This window comes from Mustela lutreola, chromosome 5, assembly GCF_030435805.1.
Source record: "Mustela lutreola isolate mMusLut2 chromosome 5, mMusLut2.pri, whole genome shotgun sequence".
Taxonomy (NCBI): domain Eukaryota; kingdom Metazoa; phylum Chordata; class Mammalia; order Carnivora; family Mustelidae; genus Mustela; species Mustela lutreola.
Genome location: NC_081294.1, coordinates 35,067,984 through 35,090,018, shown reverse-complemented (window position 1 = coordinate 35,090,018; position 22,035 = coordinate 35,067,984).

Genomic DNA, 22,035 nt, shown 5'->3' with positions numbered 1-22,035 from the left:
CCATAAATTATATCTGCAGGTTTAGTATTTAAGACAAAATGTAGTTTTCCACTTCCAAAAAACTCATCAACCCTCAAAAGAAAATCACTAGAAGCAAATATATGTTCTGACAGTCATGTTGTTTAAAATTACCCACCTCATACCTCAAATCCAACCCTTCTGGGATCTTTGTTAGGAATTTGAGATGAGTCTAAACATTGGTATGAATTTATATTGGTAGGATTTGAGATGAGTATTTGAGATGAACCTAAGAATTTGAGATGAGCCTAAACATTGGTAGGAATATATATAGGAATAGGGACTAAAGAAAGAAATCTAGATGAGATGTAAAATTTGAGCAAAGACCAATGAGAATTTACTCATTCATTCACTCATTCATTCAGGGTCAAAGACACATGAAGAAGGTCCTGCCATCTTTCTCAAGTGGCTTCCAAAGTTCCAGTTTATAAAGCAGAAATAATATTCTTTACAGAAACTATAAACTACCTTATTATAGGTGCTATTTATTATTCTCTTGGTAATTTTCATAGAATTTTCTATAAAACCTATTTCACTAAAAATTTACAAGTCTAGGGATTCCTGGGTGGCTCAGTCAGTTAAGTGTCTGCTTTTGCCTCAGGTCATGATCCCAGCATGGCTGGAACTGAGTCCTGCATCAGGCTCCTTGCTCAGTGGGGAGTCTGTTTCTCCCTCTGCCTGCCACTCCCCCTGCTTGTGCTCTCTGTCTCTGACAATTAAATAAAAATAAAATCTTCAAAAAAATTAAAAGTCTAGCTTAGAGTTCAGAAGTAATTCCTGGAAGCTTTACACTATGATTTCATTGATGATCTTCTCTTAAGATCAGAAAATTAGGACAAATTAAATAGATAATAGGCATTTTCAAGATAAATTTAGGAAATAACCAAAACTAAGGCTGAAAATAGGATAATATATTTTAGAACTGTAACCATAGGCAAGAATCCATGTTCATGAAACTCAGTCTTCAGAAAACTGGTTAAACAATGACATTTGGGAAAATCAGTAAGTGGCAACTCTCCAATCCCCCTCTCTGAAGGAAAGCCTGGACAGGCCTGGCTGAGCTGGCTGGAATTTGAGGGGCCTCCTCAGAAGGTAGCAAAGCTCTTGCCTACATCTGTGGTTTAATGGCTCCAGAATCCAAATACCACTTGTGTTCCAAGAAGAGATGCCAAGGGTCAATTTGCAGAAATGTGTCCAAATGTGCTGTCAAACCAAAGAAGCCTTAGAGTCAAAGCCAAGAGAATCTAGGCAAGGCTACACTAAAAAACAATGGGTCAAAAATGGGAACTGGGAGGTAATGACCAGGATCTAATGATTTTGGCCATCCTTCTTTTAGGTGGTTTGTAAAGTAGAACACACCAGTATATTAAATAGGACAGAGCAGACAGTGAGCAAATTGGCTTTCAAACATTAGGATAAAAATTAATTCTACCGGAGAAGACTTCTAGGGATGTGAAATAAATCATAACAAATGTAACTTGATTTGAGAAAAGCCCATAGATCTTGGCTTTTCCTAAACATATTCATTATTGACTCAATTTTCAAAAAGACTTTTGAAATTTAACCACTAAAGTCATTGGTGGAAAATAATCAATTACTGAGAGTAGACTTACATAAAATCTGGGAACACCAGCAAAACACTAAGTCATGTATCCTCTTTTGAAACAGTTTAATTTGTTGTCACCTAACAAAGCAGAGGCCTAAAGAGTAAAGGTTTGATTATGACAGGGAGAGAATTTAATAGCAGTATTTTTTGAGTGTAACTTTCTTAGATTGGATTTCCCTGAAATAGACTCAGCTACAAGAATTCATGTGCAAGTGATTTTTGAAGCAAGCGCTCCCAGGAAAAGTCAGTAAGGAGTGGGAGAAGAGGACCCAGGGAGGGGGGAAACCCAAACAAGAATGCAATTTCAGCAAAGCCCCCTGCCCCAGCAGCACAGTAGCAACCTGATTCCACCAGGGATCTCTGGAGTGTAGGCTGTACCTCAGAATTATCCTGTCCCAGAGAAGGAGTGCCTTTCACACCCCTGTGTTGTACCAGACAGCATTAGCTAGGAGTCACCCTGTGCAGACATCAACACCAGGTACTTCTAGCTCTCTTCACAGGCAAGCAAAAGTAGTTTTCTTTTGAACAGTCAAAGGTATAGGCTGCTGGAAGCCAAAGTGCAACACACCTAGGGTTGGTACTCCATGAAGGAATAAAAGACATTTGGCGGGGAGGGTAGGGTGTGGAATCTGGGCAGAAGACTGAAAATTGTGGTAGTGTCACAGATGATTTCTTGATTGATTAGTTGATTTTTAAACACAGAGAGAGAGATCACAGGTATGCAGAGAGGCAGGGAGAGAGAGGGGGGAAAGCATGTCGCTGTAAATAGTGCTAAACTAAAAACTTGTGTACCTATGTCCTTATATGCCAGTGTTTTATTACAATAGGGGAGATACTAAAAAGTGGAATATCTGGGTCAAAGAGTACGAAGGTTTCTAATTTTAAAAGGTAAAGAGAAATTCATTTGATGACCTTGTTTCCTATATCCCTGAGAAAATAGAAGCAATCAGAGAAGAATTTTCACAAATTGCCTCAGATACATTTCCCACTGGCCAGGATCTGCATCATGTACCATGTATTTCCTCTGGTCACAAATGATCCATTCATTCTCCTCTCTAAATCCAATGTCTCTGTCCATATACTCTCTCATTCCCTCCTTTCCTGCCCAAGAACATTGTTACTCTAGCAATGCTCTGCACTTTCTCTCTCCCACACGAACTCAATTTTTCCATTTAGTTTTAATATATGTTAGAATATAACCACTTCTCACTATCTTTACTGTCATAACCTTTGGTCTAAGTTATCGTTCTTTCCTGGATCCTGGCCCAATCTGCTAAAATGATCTCTCTGTTTCTATCTTTGTTTCCTTATAATCTATTCTCAACACAGGGGTCAGAGTCATTCTTAAGATATATCAGGTCTCCAGAGTGAAGATTCTCTAACAATCCTGTTGGAATTTGTTAATCATCTCCAATGTCCCAGTCCCTATATGGCCCCTACTTTCTTTTGTAGTGTTTATCACATTTAAATAAAATCAATAATTTACATATCCTAGATTATGCTGGATACTTTATACATTAATGCAAATCACATTCAGTTCTCATCATTGCATTTTTATCTTTATATTTTCCAAGATTGTGAAAAATGTTTAAAAACTAGAAGGGATTCTTGCAACAGACATCTAAATCGCATCACCTACATTGGACCAGTAACATTTCCCTGTATTTGTGTTATCATGTTTCCTTCTCTATCCTCATCCTATACAGCCAACTTATTTTTTATGCACTTCACAGTAAATTGCAGCAATCAGGCTTAACTTTTATGTCACTGAGGCCTGATGATATTGGACATTTTTCACGTGATTATTGTCCTTTCATATATCTTATTTTATAAAATGTCTGTTCAAATATTTTCCCTACTTTTAATTAGGTTGTTATTGGTTCATCGAGTTACAGGGTTTCCTTCTATATCCTAGATACCACTTCTTTGTCAGATGTATGCTTTATGTGTATTTTCTTCCCATCTGTGGCTTGCGTATTCATTTTCTTCATTTTGTATTTTGACAAGCATAAGTTTTAACTTTTGATAAAGTATAATTTATCAATTTTAAAGTTGCTGCTTTCTGTAACCTTAGAAACTTTTGCTTATACACACAGGGAAAGAACATTTTCTGATGTTTTTCTTTTTTCCCCTGAAAGTTTGATGATTTAAGCTTTTGCATTTTAGTTAATAACTCATCTTGAATTAACTTTTGTGTATAGCAAAGTAGGAGTTAAGCTATTTATTTTTATTAATTAATATATTTTATTTTTAGAGCAATTTGAGGTTCATATCAAAACTGAGCAGAAAGCACAGAGAGCTCCTGTCAGTCAGGGTACTGTGCATTACCAGTTACCAGGCTCGGGGTGGAACTACAAATATTTCTGTCCACTGGATCTTAATAGGAAAACACAACACAGTCAAGCACTAGATGAACTAATACTTTGCTTCATAGAGAAAAGACAGCAAAATCAGCTTCCATATTGTGTGTGACACATGGCCAACAGGTCTCTCCCCACAGCCAATACAGGACAATTTGCTCACTTATATCCTTCTCTAGCCTTGGGGCTCTCTTGGGGAGTCTGCAATACTTGAAGCTGGAGGAATGCCTGAGGGCCAATGACTTCCATGCCAAAGCAGAACAAAGGAACACTCATTGCTCCTGAAACAGGAAAAGATACTTGCAGACAAGGTGGTAAAGCCCGCACAGGCTGTGAGGTTCTTCATCTGTTGGTGAGTTACTGTTGCAGACTCAAGGATCCTTGTTTTACAGCAGAGTGGGGATCGAAAGACTGAATGCATGAGACCGCATTCCTCAATAATTCCCACATACAGCCTGTCCCCACACACGCATAACCTACCCCCCACTATCAACATCCTGCACCAGAGTGGTATATTTGTTATAACTGACACATTGTTATCAGGCGGAGTTCATAGTTTATATTTGGATTTACGCTCAGTTTGACAAATGTATAATGACATGTTTCCACTATTTATAGTACCGCATGGTAGTTTCGCTATCACAAAAAACCTCAGTGACCTGCCCATTCATTTCTTCCTCCCACTCAAGACTGGCGACCCCTAATTATTTTGAGTGTCTTCATAGTATTACCTTTTCTAGAATGTCATATAGTTGGAATCATATGGTACATATGAATCCATTTGGGATTGACTTCATTCTCTTAGTAATATGCATTTAAGTTTCCTCCATGTCTTTCGTGGCTTGATATAGCTCATTGCATTTTAGGGATGAGTAATATTCCATTTTTTGGATGTACTACAGTTTATTCACCCCTTTACCAATGAGGTATGTCTTGATTGCTCCACAGTTTTGGCAGTTATGAATAAAGCTGCTATGAACATCTCTGTGTGGGTTTTTGTATGAACGTAAGTTTTTAAATTCACTTGAGTAAATACCAAGAAATATGACTGCTGGATCACATGGTAAGCATAGGCTTAGTTTTTTAAGACACTGCATGTCTTCTAAAGTGGATATATCATTTTGCACTCCCATCAGCAATCAATCAGAATTCTCATTGTTCCACATTGTAGCCAGTATTTAGTGCTGTCAATAACCTCAATTTTGGCCATTCTAATAGGCATGTAGTAGTATTTTTGTTGTTGTTGTTTTAATTTGGAATTTTCTAGTAACATGATGTTGATCAACTTTTCATATACTTACTTGCCCTCTATATATCTTCTTCAGTGAGGTATCAAAGTCACTTGCCCATTTTTAAATTCAGTTGTTCATTTTCTTATTGTTGAGTTTTAAAAGTTTTTGTCTATTTGGATAATGGTTCTTAACCAGATGTGTCTTGAAAATATTCTTTCACAGTTTATACTTGTCTACTTTTTCTCTTGAGATGATCTTTTATAGAGCTTAAGTGTGTAATTTTCATGAAGCCCAGCTTATCAATTCTTCCTTTCCTGGATCATGCCCTTGGTGTTGTTTCTAAAAAGTCATTGGCATATCCAAGGTCATCTGAGTTTTCTCCAATGATGTCTTCTAGGAGTTTTATAGTTTTGTGTTTTGCATTTAGGTCTATGATCCATTTTGAGTAAATTTTTGTGGAGGTGGAAAGTATATGTCTGGATTAATATTTTTGCATGTACAAGTCCAGTTTCTCTAGCGCCTTTTGTTGAAAAGACTATCGTTGCTCTATGTCTTGTCTTTGCTCCTTTGTCAAGGATCAGTTGACAGTATTTTTCTGGGTCTACCTTTGGGCTCTCTATTCTATTTCATTGATCTTTTTGTGTATCCTTTCACCAATACCAGACGGTCTTGATTACTGGTAAATTTAGTAGTCTTGAAGTCAGATAGTGTCAGTCCTCCAACTGTTCTTCTCTTTCATTATTGTGAACTACATGAACTTTAAAACCAGCTTATACAAAATAACTTGCTGAGATTTTAATTGGGATTGTATGGAGTCTACAGATCAGGTTGGAGAAAACTGACATCTTAACAATATTTAGCCTTGTTATCCATGAACATGGAATATTTCTCCATTTATTAAGTTATTGATTTCATTCATTGGAGTTTTGTAGATTTCCTCATATAGATCTTGTGCATATTTTATTAGTTTTATAGCTAAATATTTCATTTGAGGGATGTTAATGTAAAGGGTTTTGGGGTTTTTTTCTTAAGATTTTATTTATTTGAGCATGAGTGGGGGGCGGCAGGTAGAGGGAGAAGGAGAAGCAGACTCCCTGCTGAGCAGAGAGCCTGAGATCATGATCTGAGACAAAGGTAGATGCTTAACCCACTGAGCTACCCAAGCACCCTGTAAATGTGTTTTTAATTTCAAATTCTACTTCTGTATTACTGGTATACAGAAAAGTTATTGACTTTTGTATATTAATCTTATATCCTGCAACCTTACTGTAAATGCTTCAGCTCTGTGAGATGTTTGTTTGTTTGTTGTTGTTGTTTTTAAAGTTTTTCTACATAGGGGCACCTGGGTGGCTCAGTTGGTTAAGTGTCTGCCTTCAGTTCAGGTCATGATCCTAGGATCCTGGGATCCAGCTCTGTATTAGGCTCCCAGCTAAGCCAGGAGCCTGCTTCTCCCTCTCCCTCTGCCTCTCCACCCAATTTGTGCTTTTTCTTGCTATCTCTATCTCAAAAAAACACTAAAAAAAAAAAAAAATTCTACATAGATAATTATGTCATCTGCTAAAGTTTGTTTCTTTCTTCCTATTCTGTATACATCTTATTTTCTTGGGTTATTTTGTTAGCTACATTGATTGTACAATGATGAAAAGCAGTAGGTAAAAGACATCTTTGCCTTATTCCTGGATCTAGTGGGAAAGCTTTGAGTTTCTCACCAATAAGTATGATGTTAACTGAAGGTGTTTTGTAGATGTCCTTTGTCAAGTTTTAAAAGTTTTCCCTTCTCTTCCTAGTTTGATGAGAGTTTATACCCCTAAATACATGTTGGGTTCTGTCAAGTGCTTTTTCTGCATCTACTTATATGACCATATGATTTTTCTTTTATAGTCTGCTAATGTGATGGATTATATTAATTATTTTTGAATGTTCAACTAGTCTTGCACACCGGGGTAAATCTCACTTGCTCACAGTATATCATTATTTTTGTACATTTTTGGATTTGATTTGCTAATATTTTGTTAAATATATTTGAATGAACATTCATGGCAAATATTCTTTTCTTGTAATATCTTTGTCTTGTTTGGTATTAGGGTATGCCTGCCCCCTAAAATGAGTTAGAGAATATTCTCTTTGTTTCTAGCCTACAAAAGAGGTTGTAGAGAATATGTATAATTTATTGCTTTAATGTTTGATGGAATTCACCAGTGAATCCATCTGGACCTGCTGCTTTCCATTTTGGAAGGCTATTAATTATTGACTCAGCCAATTTAATAGATAAAGTCAAGTTTAGATTCTTTATTCTTCTGTGGGTTCTGGCAGATTATGTCTTTCAGGAAATTGATCCATTTCATCTAGGATACCAAATTTGGGGGCAGAGAGTTATTCATAATATTCCTTGATTATCTTTTTATTATCCATTAGATCTGTAGTGATGACTCCTATTTCTGATATCAATAATTTGTGCTTGTTCTCATTTTTTAAATTAATGTGGCTAGAGGCATATCAATTTCATTGATCTTTTCAAAGAACTAGCTCTGGTTTTGCTCATTCTCAATTTCATTGCTTTTTGCAGTATATTTATTATTTTTCTTCTTTAATCTGCTCATTTTTTTAGTTTCCTAAAGTGGGAACTTAGATCTTAATTTTAGCTCTTTATTCTTTTCATTCTTCATTCTTTTATTCTTCATTCATGCTACAAATTTTCCCTTAAGCACTGCTTTTACTACATCCCCCAAATTTGGTAAGTTGTATTTTCAATTAATTCAAAATATTTTTAAATTTCTCTTAATATTTCTTTTTTGAACCATGTTTTATTTAGAAGTATGTGGTTTAATCTCCAAGTATTTAGGGATAATTTTTACAGATAATTTTTACAGTTATTTTAATTGTTACTGACTTCTAGTTTAATTTCATTTTAGCCTGAAAGCAAATGTTGCAGGATTTCTATTTTTAAATTTGTTGAGGTGTGTTTTATCACCCAGAATGTGACTTATTTTGGTTAATGTTCTATGTGAACTTGAGAGGAGTATTTAGTCTGCTGTTGTTGGATGAAGTAATCCATAAATATTAATTATATTTAGTTGAATGATGGTGCTGTTGAGATCAACTATGTCCTTATTGATCCTCTGTCCTTAACTGCCATTTCTGATAGAATGTTTTTAAAATCTTCCAAATATGATAGTGAATCCATTTATTTCTCCTTGTAGTATGTCAGTTTTTGCCTCATGTAGTTTGATGTTCTATTGTTAGTGACACACACATTCAAAATTATTATAATTTCTTGGAGTACTGACCCTTCCATCATTATGAAATGTCCAACTTTATCCCTGATAACTTTCCTTGCTCTAAAGTCTAATATAGCTACTTCAGCTTTCTTTTGATTAGTGTTACCATGGTAGAACTTCCTCCATTAATTTACTTCTAATCTATGTGTATTTTAATATTTAAAGTGGGTGTCTTGTAGTTAACATATGGTTGGATATTGCTTTTTGATCCAATCTGACCATCTGTATTTTAGTTGGTACATTCAAACCATTGCCATGTAAGATCTTACTGATATTGCAGACTAATATGTATGATATTTATTATTGTTTTTATTTGTGGCTCTGTTCTTTGTTCCTATTTTTATCCTCCACATTTTTTCAGATATTTTATGGATTTGAGTATTTTATATTATTCCATTTTCTCTCATTAGCATATCAATCATATTTAGTATTGTCCTATAGTTCAAAATATACATTACCACTAATCTAAGTCCAATGTCAAATAACATATACCACTTCACAGGTAGTGCAAATATCTTCTAATAATAAAATATTCCTAATTCCTCCCTCCTATACTTTGTATCATTGTTATCTTTAATTTCTCCTATAAATAGTATATATTAGCATACATATAATCAAATACAGAGGGGCCATTATTTTGGACTGTTATTTGTTATATCAATTATGAATAATAAAAATAAAAAAATTACCTGTATTTATTCATTCTCTGATGTTCTTCCTTTTTTAAATGTAGATCAGAATTTTTTACCTACATCAGTTTCTTTTTCTCTGAAGAGTTTCTTTGAACATTTCATATAAGGCATATGTACTGACAAACAACTCTCTCAGTTTTCATTTGTGTGAAAAAGTCTCTTTCTTCTTCACTTTTGAATGGTAATTTTTCAAGGTATATAATTTTATGTTGGCAGGTTTTTTTCTCTCAACATTTTAAAATATTTCACTCTATTCTCTTCTTGCTTACATAGTTTCTGAGATGTCAGATGTAATTTTTATTTTTGTTCCTCTATAGGTATTTTTTCCTCTGGTTTCTTCCAAAATGAATGTTCTTAATCTTCGATTTTCTAAAGTTTAAATATAATATGCCTTAGTACACTTTGAGGCTCCTGAATCTGTGATTTGGCTTCTGACGTTATTTGGGGGGAATTAATTACTACTTCTGTTCCTTTCTCTCTTTTTTCCTTTCTGGTATTCCCTATGTGCATACATTATATCTTCTCCAGTTATCCCACTGTTTTTAGATATTCTTCTGTTTTTTCATTCTTTTTTTTTTCTTTGCTTTTTAGTTTTAGAAGTTTCTATTGTCATGTCCTCGAGCTTAGTGATGCTTTTCTCACCCATGTCCAGTCTATTGATGAGTCCATCAAAGGTATCCTTCATTTTGATTACAGTTTTATTGTTGTTGTTCTCTAGCATTTTTTATTTTGTTAGAATTTCCATCTCTCTACTTACATTACCTGTCTGTTCTTGCATATAATCTATCATGTCATAAAATTTCTTAGCATATTAATACAGCTTTTTAAAAATTCCATCTCTGATAAACACAACATTCTTTCCTATCTGACTCTGGTTTTGATACTTGTTTAGTCTCCTCAAACAATGTTTTTTGCCTTTTAACATACCTGGCAATTTTGTGCTGAAAGGCAGACATGATGTACTTGTTAAAAGGGACTGTGGTAAATAGGCCTTTAATAATGCAATGGTAAGCTGTGGGGAAGAAAAGCTTTTTGTGGACCTATGATTATGTCTGCCTTTTGATGAATCTACACCCCTGGACTATGAACTTCACCATGACTTCTCAGTACACCTTCCTATCCTTAGATGGAACAGGATGGCTACATGGGGACTAGATTTGGTATTTCCCTTCTTCTATATAGAAAGCTAGGGCCTGCCAAAGTTGGACATTTCCTTTCCAATAGTTAAATTAGGTTCTAATAAAACTCAGAAGGTTACACTCCTATAAAATAATTTTTCCTGAATAGAAACCTCATTAAGAAGAATGTAATGCTCTGGAATATTTAAACATGGTTTCTGTTTCTTCCCCTTGTGGAAGCTGGAGACGATTTTTCTCCAATATTCACTGTGAGGACCTGGTAGCGTTCCTGAAAGTAAGATCTCTGTGGAGAATTTTAAGTCTGGGTCCCCATGGTTTTTAACTCTCAGAGTTGTCCTCCAGCAATTTGTCAATAACAGTTCATATTTTCCTGCCCTGGTGCTGGTTCCTATGGAGAGATCTGCTCATGCATTTCTGCTTTAGCAAGTTCTGTTTCCTTGTATCTGCCTGTCTCTCCAATATTTGGGTCAGTGGTTTGATCTATGATCTCATTTCTCTAAAAAGATCTAAGAGGGGTGCCTGGGTAGCTCATTTGGTTAAGTGTCCAACCCTTAATTTCAACTCAGGTCATGATCTCAGAGACGTGAGGGGCTCCATATTCAGTGGAGAATCTGCTTCTCTCCCTTTCGCTCTGCCACTCCCCTCACTTGCACTCTCTCTAAAAATAAATAAATAAAACTTTAAAAAAAGATCTAAGAAGAGTTGCTGATTTTTCAGTTTTTCCAGTTTTTGTTGTTAGGACAGTTGATATGACTTCTAAGCTGCTTACATGCTGGCCTGGAAATCCTCAATCTCAATTAAGTCTTTTTTTTTTTTAAAATTTTTAATCTGGATACCCAGTTATTACAACATCATTTGTTGAAAATATTTTCCTTTACCACTGGATTGCTTAAGTAACTTTGGTGAAAATCAAATCACCATACAAGTATGGATCTGTTTCTCAAATTTCTCTTCTATTCCATTATCACTTTTTTTTTTTTTTGGCCTGTCCCATGCTGTCTTGATGATGCAGAATTACAGTAAGTCTTTAAATCTTCTATTCTTCTTGAAGAGTGCTTTAAATATTTTAGATTTTTAGATGGCTATTCACATTTCAGAATCATTTTAGATTTTTACAAATTAAATCTATTAAGACTATGATTAGGATTACATGGAATCTACAGATCAATTTTGAAACAATTAACATTTAAAAATACTGAGTCTTTCAATTTATGAACAAGGTATATCGCTCCATTTATTTAGGTCTTTTTAATTCCTCTCAAGAATGTTTTGTTGTTTTTAGTGTCACTATCTCGTATATCTACTGCTTAATTTACCCTTAAGTACTCTACATATTGTGACATGATTGCCAACAAAAATTTTTTATACTTTATTTTTCAATTTTTTACTGCTAGTTTGTAAAGGTACATAGGTTTTTTTCCATATTAACATAATATCCTATGTCATTGTCGAATTTAATTTCCAGTACTTTTTATAGATTCCTTAGGATTTTCTATATAAATAATCATATTACCTGTGAATTACAGACAATTTTCTTTCTTTCTGATCTTTATATCTTAAAATGATTATATCTTGTCTTATTCCAATGACTACCCAGGACTTCCAATCACTGTTAAATAAAAGTGGTGACAATAGGTATTTTTACCTTGTTTCCAATATCTAGGAAAAAATAATCATTATTCTATCAACCAGTATGATATTAGCTATCTATTTTTACATATGTCATTTAGCAGATTAAGGAAATCTCATTTTATTCTTTGCTGAGAATTTTTATCATAGATGGGTGAATTTTCTCAATTTTTTTCTCTGCATTTATTCAAATATTTTTCTTTGCTTTAATACAGTGATTTAATCATTATTTTAAATGTTAAAATAGGATATTTTAAAAGTAAACCCTGCCTAGTCAAGATTTAACATATTTTAGTTACATATTTATCTTATTAAGGGCACCTTGGCCCAGGTGGTTAAGCCTCTGCCTTCAGTTCAGGTCATGATCCGGAGACCCTGGGCTTGAGTCCTGAGTCAGGCTCCCTCTCCCAAGCCTCTTTGCTCACACACTCTCTATCTCTAATAAATAAAATCTTTTTTTAAAAAGGCATTTAAAACACTGTGTAGTCAAGATTGAATGTTTTTTGTGCTACTATTTGTTATGCTAATATTTGGTAAGTTATTTGTCTATATTCCCAAGAAATATTGGTCTTTAGTTTGCTTTTTTTGCAATGTCTCAGACTATTAGTCTCATAAAATAATTTGGGAGCAATTTGTCCTCTTTTTCATGAAATGTTTAGTGTAACATTGGGATTATTTCTTCATTAGTGTTGCTTAAAATTCATTTGTGAAATCATCTGGGCCTGTAGTTTATTTTGTGGTAAAATTTTCTATAATAATTTGATTTACTTAAGAGATATACAGCTATTGCTGATGTGAGTTTGGGAGTCACTGAGCTTCTGTAAATCTATAAATCTATGTCTTTCAGAATTCTAGTCACTCTTTCTTCTCCTTTTCCCTTTCCTCCTTCTTTTTGCCATATTTTCTCTTTTCTCTCTTTTGGAGTACCAATTACATATATATTAGAACTTACAATATAATGCTATAAGGCCCAGAATATCTTTTTTGTTTTTAAAATGTTTTTCTCGGGGTGCCTGGGTGGCTCAGTGGGTTAAGCCTCTGCCTTCGGCCTAGGTCATGATTTCAGGGTCTTGGATGGAGCCTCGGGCTCTCTGCTCAGCAGGGAGTCTGCTTCCCTCTCTCTCTCTCTCTGCCTGTTTCTCTGCCTACTGGTGATCTCTCTGTCAAATAAATAAATAAAATCTTTAAAAAAATAAAATGTTTTTCTCTATATACTTCAGATCATTACCATTGATCTAGTTCAGTTTCACTGATTCTTTCCTTTGGAATCTCCATTCTATTATGAAGTGACATTTTTAGTAAAGTTACGGTTTTCAGCTTCAGAATTTCTATTTGTTTCTTCTGTTGAATTTTTTTTTTATCTCTACTTTGATTTCCCACCTTTTTCATCATTGTGAGTATATTTTCCTTTATCTCAGTTTACCTCATTGAATACAAACTCTTTAGAGTCTTCCTATGCTAATTTCAACATTTGGGTCTCCCTAGCATTGGTATCTGATGAATGTCTGTTTTCCTAAGAAAGGGTCACATTTTCCTGATTCTTCTGGGTAATAATGAAAGCAACCATCTCTGTTTAAAGAAGTCTTGTATAGGAGGCATGACTGAAATAGTTAGGGATGAAGTCTAGTTGGTTCAATAGTAAGACTGATATTAAAAATGAAGTCATCTTTCCACACAGATGAAAGGGAAGGACAAGGAGTATTTCCTTGGGATAAATTCCTAGAAATCACCTGCTGAGTTAATTTGGGTTATATACTAGATATTATGAATGATAGGCTGAGGATTCTATTATATTCCTGACTGATTACTTTAATTGGATTCAAGTTGGATGCAAATTCTTTAGTAGCTCAAATCCCAGCTCAGTTATTTTATTTTTAGCTAGGGTCTATTCTACATATGTGTATTATAGGGTTTAGCCAGATAATTATATCAAACTTACACAGAGAATCTGGGGTTCCCATTCTCTGGCCCTCCACCTTCCAGAATTGCCCTTTCACTTTACATTGGTCAAGGTCATTATCCTGTATTTTGGTGTTTCAGACCAAAATGTTTCTGGCTTTCCATCAGAGTTTCAGTCATCCACATGGTTCTCACTATTGTCTGCTTCTCCCTTCAAGATACAAACTCTGCTGCAGTTCTAGAGACTGCATCTACCTATGACAATGGCTGGCTGAAGAAAAGAGGGATCTCCTTATTTATCGGTAAGATTGCCAGAAGCCTTCCCTTATGCCAGAACTATGTCATATGCCTATCCTAAATCCAATTACCAACAAAGATAATGGTATATTATGTTTGATTCAATGAGTTCCATGGCCTTGAGGAGAAGGGTGGGTTCACCAAATAAATTAGAGCTGGTCATAACGGGAAAAGCTGGTGATCGTTCCTGGATAGCAGCCAATAGCGTCTGCTACATAAACCTCTGCTTGCAAAATACCAAGAGATATTTTTCACATAGACTAACAGAGGAATGATAGGCTCCAGAATTGTGCAATGTGGTGCTGCTAAAATTAATGACGAAGTAATTTTATGAAAATAGTATTGGGAAATTTATAAAGTCAAAATTGATTCATTTTCATCTAACTGCATAGCCACTTAAATGACAGAGATTAGTGTTGGTTAAGAATTCAAGGTATGAAAAAAAAAGGAATTCAAGGTATGAATACTCTAAGTATGGATATACAAGAAAAAAGGAGAAAACTATAGTTAGGGAAGTATATGGAGTGATAAATAATCATATTGAGAAAAAATATGGATAAAAGGATATCATTAGACTAAGATTTTTTTTTAAGATTTTATTTATTTATTGACACAGAGAGAGACACAGTGAGAGAGAGAGCACAAGCAGATGAAGTGGGAGAGGGAGAAGCAGACTCTCCACTGAGCAGGAAGCCCAATGTGGAGCTTGATCCCAGGACCCTAGGATCATGACCTGAGCCGAAGGCAGACACCCCATGAATGAGCCACCCAGGTGCCCCTAGACTAAGATTTTCTTAAGAAGTCTATGGTAGGGGCACCTGGGTGGCTCAGTGGGTTGAAGCCTCTGCCTTTGGCTCAGGTCATGATCTCAGGTTCCTGGGATCAAGCCCCGCATTGAGCCCCGCATCAGGCTTTCTGTTCAACAGGGAGCCTGCCTCCCCACCCCTCCACCCCCGCCTGCCTCTCTGCCTACTTGTGATCTCTGTCAAATAAATAAATAAAATCTTTTTTTTTAAAAGTCTATGGTAAGTTTTCTCAAAAAAAGAAAAAAAAAAGTAAATAAAGTATATTAAAACAAGAAATGTCTGGTAATAATGAAAGCAATCTTTTCTGTTTAAAGAAGTACCCTAGAGAAGACATGACCAAAATAGTTAGGGATGAAGTCTAGTTAGTTGAAGAGTAAGACTGATATTAAAAATTAAGTCACCTTTCTACACAGACGAAAGGGAAGGCCAAGAATTATTTCCTTGGGATAAATTCCTAAGAATCACCTGATGAAAGATTTTATCATTTTTCTGCTCATTCATGCAATTTTTTGACAATTTCTTTTCAAAATATCCTACTGACTCAGAACTTTCAACTGCTGATCATTCCAGTATCTTTGGGAACTACAAAATATTAAAAATATAAATAATCAAACACAGTGAGCTCATCAGGGATGTCTACAGTTACTCTTGATTTCTTACCTTGAATCAAATATCAGGGACTTGACCTCTAAGCCCTTCCCATCCTAAATAACCTAGATTTTTGCCAGTCTTTTTACAGTTAAGTTACATGAGATTTTTAAAAAGCTATTAAGTCAGAGTACCCCTTAATTCACATTTGCATTTACTCACTATATTTCTTACTCTATTACTATCTTTCTAAAATAAACAGACAAACTAACCTGTTTTACACTGTTTTTGCTGCCATAGATGAATATAATGAGAGTAATGGGAAGTTGGGGTGCACACCTTCTAAAGGTTCTCTCACTAGTTTGGTGGATAATGTTGGGCAAGTAATTTTTCATTCATGGACCACAGTTGCTTCATGTGCAACTATAGGAAAAAAATGAAGAGACCATTTGGTATTAGATGGGCATTTCTGTTCCATTATTCCATGATTCTAGAAAATAAGCTGAGTAACAAGATCCCACGTTCAGTGTTAAGTATCATCCATTTTTCTATTGCCATGGTGAAGTGCTGATAAAATACAACCTTCATTATTCTGGGTCTCATATTTTAGAGAATTTTTTAAAAAGATTTATTTATTTATTTATTTGAGAGAGAGAGAGTACAGAGGGAGAGTGAGAGGGAGAAGCAGACACCCCGCTGATCAGAAAGCCCAATGTGGGACTCGATCCTAGGACCCTGAGATCGTGACTTGGTCCCAAGGGAGACACTTAACTGACTGAACCACCAGATGCCCTATGTTAGAGCATTTTAAAGCCAAAAGTTATTTATCCATTTTCCTAAATATTAGTCCTAGGCCTCACAACTGTTTGTGTCAGAATCAGAAATATAATCTAGATGTCCTAACTTCCAGGTCTCATATATTCCTTCTTTTTTCATCTGATTATGTAATAAATATGCACTGACAAATATTCTGAATTGTATTTCCTTCCCCATGTGAACACTGTAGTTGATACTATCAGTGGAGATAATTAAAATACAGGTTATCAAGCATTTGTCATTCCATATCTTATTTGTTTCTGGACAGACTCAGCATCCAACAGTATGAAAATCTTGAAAGTAAAGGCTGAAAAATTGTATATTTTCCTATAAGAAACAGCTCCAGGAAATTGTCAGAAAATAAACCCAGAATAACATTCAATAGCACACAGTATACACAGCTGCTAAGGCAAAAACTGATTTGAGTTTCAAAATATTGTTTGATTTAAAACACATTACCTTCCCTTTTTATAAATTTTAAGTCCTTTTGAAATGAAAAATCATTTAAAAATCTACTGGTTAAAGTTTACCTCCCTCCCAAATAAAAACATGTTACTTTTTATTAGCTTTCAGTAGTGCTAAAAATAAAACATTATCAGGAAATAGGGATGATTTATCTAAAGGGTGTTAAGATGCTGTCTCTTTTGCAAACTGTGTATGCGGTGGGGGTGGGGGGGACAACTACTCCCCTCTGTCCCATTCCTGTCTAATCTTCCAGCCCCCTCCCCAGGAACCTCACACACTCTTAGACTTGAGCCTCACCCACTTCTTTCCACCAAAGAGGAAAGTTCCTGGACTCTGGCTCTCAGTCTTACACAGCTACTTTGGTGCAAGACAGGGTACTAGATGAAAGCCCCTCCATATTATGCCACGCTCCCTCCCTCCCTCCAGTGGGCGCCTGTAGGGAACAGCCTCTGTGATAAAATATCTCACCTTAACCTCCTCTTCTCAACTGTAATTTAATTCCAGCTCCTGCTCTTTCCTGGTGGGAAATGAGGGATACATAGCTTTCTCTTTATCCTCCACCAACATAAGGCCAACCACAAATTTCCAATTTTCCCTAATAGTCACTTAGTGGGGTGGATTTGAAAAATTCACATGGTAGTAAAGACAAGTCAAATGGGGGGGGGGGGACAAAAAACACATTCCCTCCAAATGACAGAAACAAATTTTTTAAGACAAAAAAATTATGTAAATGAAACTGGCTCCCAAAACTCTACACAATTAATTTCTTCCTAAAACATTTGCGGGCTGTCATGTGGATATAGTCTTGTGTATTTTTCAGTAGGCCTAAAAGGGTAATGTTTATCAATAAAATGTTCCTAAGTACCAAAACTAATTATACTTTATATTGCTAAATCTGGAAGTTGCTTTATTTAAAAAAAAAAAAAAAATCTGAGGTTTCTATCTTTACCAAATATGTGGCTTCCTTGCTGTCTGTATTTCATTTCCCTTGCTTATTTACCAAAAGATAAACTAGTCACATTTTCCCCCTGGCTTTGCTTAGTTATAATTTTTTTAACCTCACAGACAATTTTATTTTGGACTTTGAGAATGGGTGATCCTCTCCTTAGGTTTACTGTGTTTGTTCCAATTTAAAATTTTATCCAATTTAAAAATGCATTAGCAGAAATTCAACTGACACATGCAAAACACAAAAACGGAGTTCAAAATGGCTGCAGAGTTTGTTCCCCATATTCTAACACTAAAGCAGTGAGTAAATAGGGATCTTTTTTTCTGTCAAAACCCCCTTTGTTCTCTAAAACTGACTTGGCATCATCCCCCAGGTCTTTAGTGCGCAGATTGGGATCTGGCGTTAAGAATCCTCACTGAAGGAGGCTCGGAATGCTCACTGGGAATATCCTCCAGTAGCTCAAAAAAGTTTTTTCTCCACCCGTTACGTTGAAACTATGTGCATCCATCCAGCCCTAGGTTTCTATGCTAAAAACCAAATCGCATTTTATCTTTGCACAAAGCTAGCTCAGGAGTCAGGGGAAGAGTAACATGACACATAGAGCACAGCCTCCAAGTTAGGGAGAAAAGCTCTCTTTACTGTTACTGTGGTGGTACCAATAATCAAAGGAAAGAGGCTGTTGTGCAGAACAAGTGTCTGCATTTAGGAAGGGAATAAAGAAGCAGAGGGCATGCTTTTGACTATGTATTCAAAACCCAGAACTTTCTGGAGGAATAAAATCAGGCACCTGAAAGAGAAAGATACAAAAACATCAATGTAAAAAGGCCCACTGTCCTTACTCCTGAGATCCTTCCAATACAGAGAGCCCCAAATTTTGAAATCGACATTTCTGAAGTTCAAAGCACTCCATCTGGGTACCTACCCAGAACTCTTCTATTCACAGGATAGTGGCAGAAGATGAGTCCTAGCCCCCCAACTTGAGCAGGTTCTTGGACTTCAGCACCTATGTCTAAGGTCAGTACTCATCTCTGCTTCCCACTCTTATTTGTCAATGACGAAGAACTCACATGTCTACTCTCTTAATACCGAAGTTTCTCTGATAAATCAAGTATTCAAATTTGCCTTCCAATTACAATGGACTACCTTCTCTGTTGTACTAAGTAATACTTTTACTGGTGTTATTTCTGTCAATCTAGAAGCTGGCCTCTAGCACAGAGAGAAACCAGCACTAATTGATATAAATAACACTCATCTGTTATAAGTAAATATCAAACAAGTGCACAAGCTGTTTATATATTTGGAGGAAGGTAGTCAAAAGGTACAAATTTCCTGTTATACGTAGTTACCAAGGATGTAATGAACAACATGATGACTACAGTTCACACTGAGATATGATAATATAAGAAAGCTGTTACGAGAACAGGAGTTCTCTCACAAGGAGAAATCTATTTTTTCTTTTCTTCTTTTTGTATCAATACGAGAGGATAGATGTTAACTAAACCTATTACGGAGAACATCCACCATATATGGAGATCAGACCATCATACTGCATACCTTAAACATATACAGTGATGCATGTTAATTATTTCTCAATAAAACTGGGGGGCGAGGAATGAAAATGGGTCATTTTAGCTCTTGGCCCATTTTCCTAATTGATGCTTTGGAGTTAAAAAAAATTATTTTTTCAGTCAATTCCAGATAAACTGACAGGCTTTGACTTTCAAAATTCAAAAAAGACTACATGTCTAATAAGAGGTACTTGAAGGGGTGTGCGTGTGCGTGTGTGTGTGTGTGTAAGAAATGGGTTAAGTAACTTCTCACAGTTACGTTTCTAATTGCAGAAAATACAAGATTAAATCACTTCTTATATACACTTCCCTATTTTTAACCACAGCAAATATAGATAAAACAGTAAAAACAACACTGGCAAGATAAATAAGTCCAAAAAACATTGCTCTCTAGTGCTATAAAGTAGGAAGAATATATCCGAATCCATCCACAAATGAGCATGTCTTTGGTTTAAGGCAAAACAATATTTCTTTCTCACAAGTTAGCCAAAAAGTTTCTAAGCCCTTTCTCCCTCTGCCTATAAAATTTAAATATATCAAGCCCGAATATCCAAACCTCACTGACAACTGAAACAAATGTGGAAGCCAGAACGGTAGGGACAAGGAGCAGCCTCTGTACATACCTGAGCAAAAAATTCATTTCAAAATGACATTTTTTAAAACTCTTATGCTGAGGGCAGGCTCTTTATCCCTTAGCTAGGATTCAAGCGAGTTATTGAGATGCTCTCCTAATTTAGGGATAGTCTAGTATCTTCTCAACCACAAGGACATGCTCTTCTAAAGGCACAAGCTGGAATAAACTCTGAGAATTTTCCAAACATGCTAAACACCTTGGAGATTATGAAATGTTCTCCCTCCCTGTCCTACAGCTTCAGCAGAGGCCACTGCTGTTCCTGCAAGTGTATTACATCTTCTAAGTATGTGAAGCCTTCCTGCATCCTGCTAGTTCAGTGCAGGCGTGGTAGTTCAACATTCAGGCTGGGCAGCTGGCTCCACCTTCCCAGGCCACCGCCTCCTTCTCCTCCTGTCCACCCGCCTCACCCTACCCCCCCAGCCCCCCACCCCCCCACCCCCCCCACCCCGCTCCAGTTTATCCTGCGTCTGCTCCACCTCCTCCTCTTTCTCCCCCACCCCCAACCTGTGAAGTAAGGGCAGCAGAATTGGGAAGTTCAAGTCTTTTCTCCCTATAAAGGTTCACAGTTTTATCATCATTCAGGCTGATAAGGAGAGAGAATAAAAGACAAAGGCTTGATCCAAGCTCCGTAAATCCTGAGTTATATTCATTTCTGTAAGAAGTTATTTGTCTGTGAAATGTATGGAATTATCTGGACAGTGATCAGTCCACAAAATTATCTATATATATAGTTTATCTTGGGAGTTTTTGTACTGTACTCAGCTTTTACACATAAGGTAGGCTGCATCTTCAGTTTTAAAGAATAGTCTTTGGAGGAAAACTAAGTAGGCTAGAAAATAATATTATTTATCTCCCTCCTTCCTTTCTAACTAAACTATAAGTAAAGTTCAATGTAACAAATTTGCTCACAAAAAATTAACTTTAAAGATTAGGAAACATTTATATTGTTCATAATAAATTGAAAAGAAGAAAGGTAATTTTTTTAAGGTAATTTTAATATGGAGACTTTACTATAGCTTTCCACAGATACATGTTATTTATGAACATAATTTCTACTTAAGTGGATTAATTTTCTGAAGTTATTTGTGTGAGAGTATTTTATTGAACATTTAGCAACCTTTGATTTTGAACTTCAAAGACATTCACTAAATTAAAAAAAAATCTCTGCAATAATTAATCATAACTCAATACTAAATTATATATTTCTTAAGGACAAATGCCATGTGTCATTATCTTTTGTGTAGTTCAAAGAATAGAGCATAGCAAGCAAGCACAAGATGTTACACAATGCCCTTCGTATTAAATTACACTCTTCTGTTACCTTGTACCTATACAAAATGGATTACCACACACTGGTCACTCACTGCAAAAGATGTACATTCTTGTCACTGTCCTGACTATGACACAGAATTCATCCCAATTGATTCAGATGAAAAGACTTGAACAAAGTTACCAGTTATAGAGGTACAGGTCAGTGAAATAGACAAGCAAGGAAAAATGATGGTAGACCAGCAACAGAAAGGAAATTTTACCACTCCTTAAGCTTATAGGGCAAGGCGAGGAAATAATATTACAGGGACTCCATTCAAAGTTGGAACCCTGCAGGAGGGTCATCCAGTAGGAAATGTGGATCTGGAAGAATGTGGCCATGGCCAGAAAAGTTATGGTCAATTGAAAAGGAGGAGGAGGAGAAGAAATACCCAGAGTTCTCTCTCTCCTGGGCCCTGATCTTCTGACGATTTCTTTCTCTCACAACAAAACCAACAGCAAGTCATTGTCCAAGGGACATTGGTGAGGCACAGATGTCAGCCAAGAGCTGAGCAGAAGAGGGCTGGAAATGGATCTGGGGACAAATCCAAGAAAAATCCAGTGCCATGAATATCACATTCTCCCAACACAATAATATTTCTAATAGTAATTATTGGAGAATTAATCTTTGTTGAAGTCCATTTAACAGAGACAAAATTTGTCATGTAGGAAGAATGGGTTTCAGGTCAAATTATATTTGATAATACATAAGTTTTAATAGGAGGCACATAGAAGAGTATATAGGTAGGGG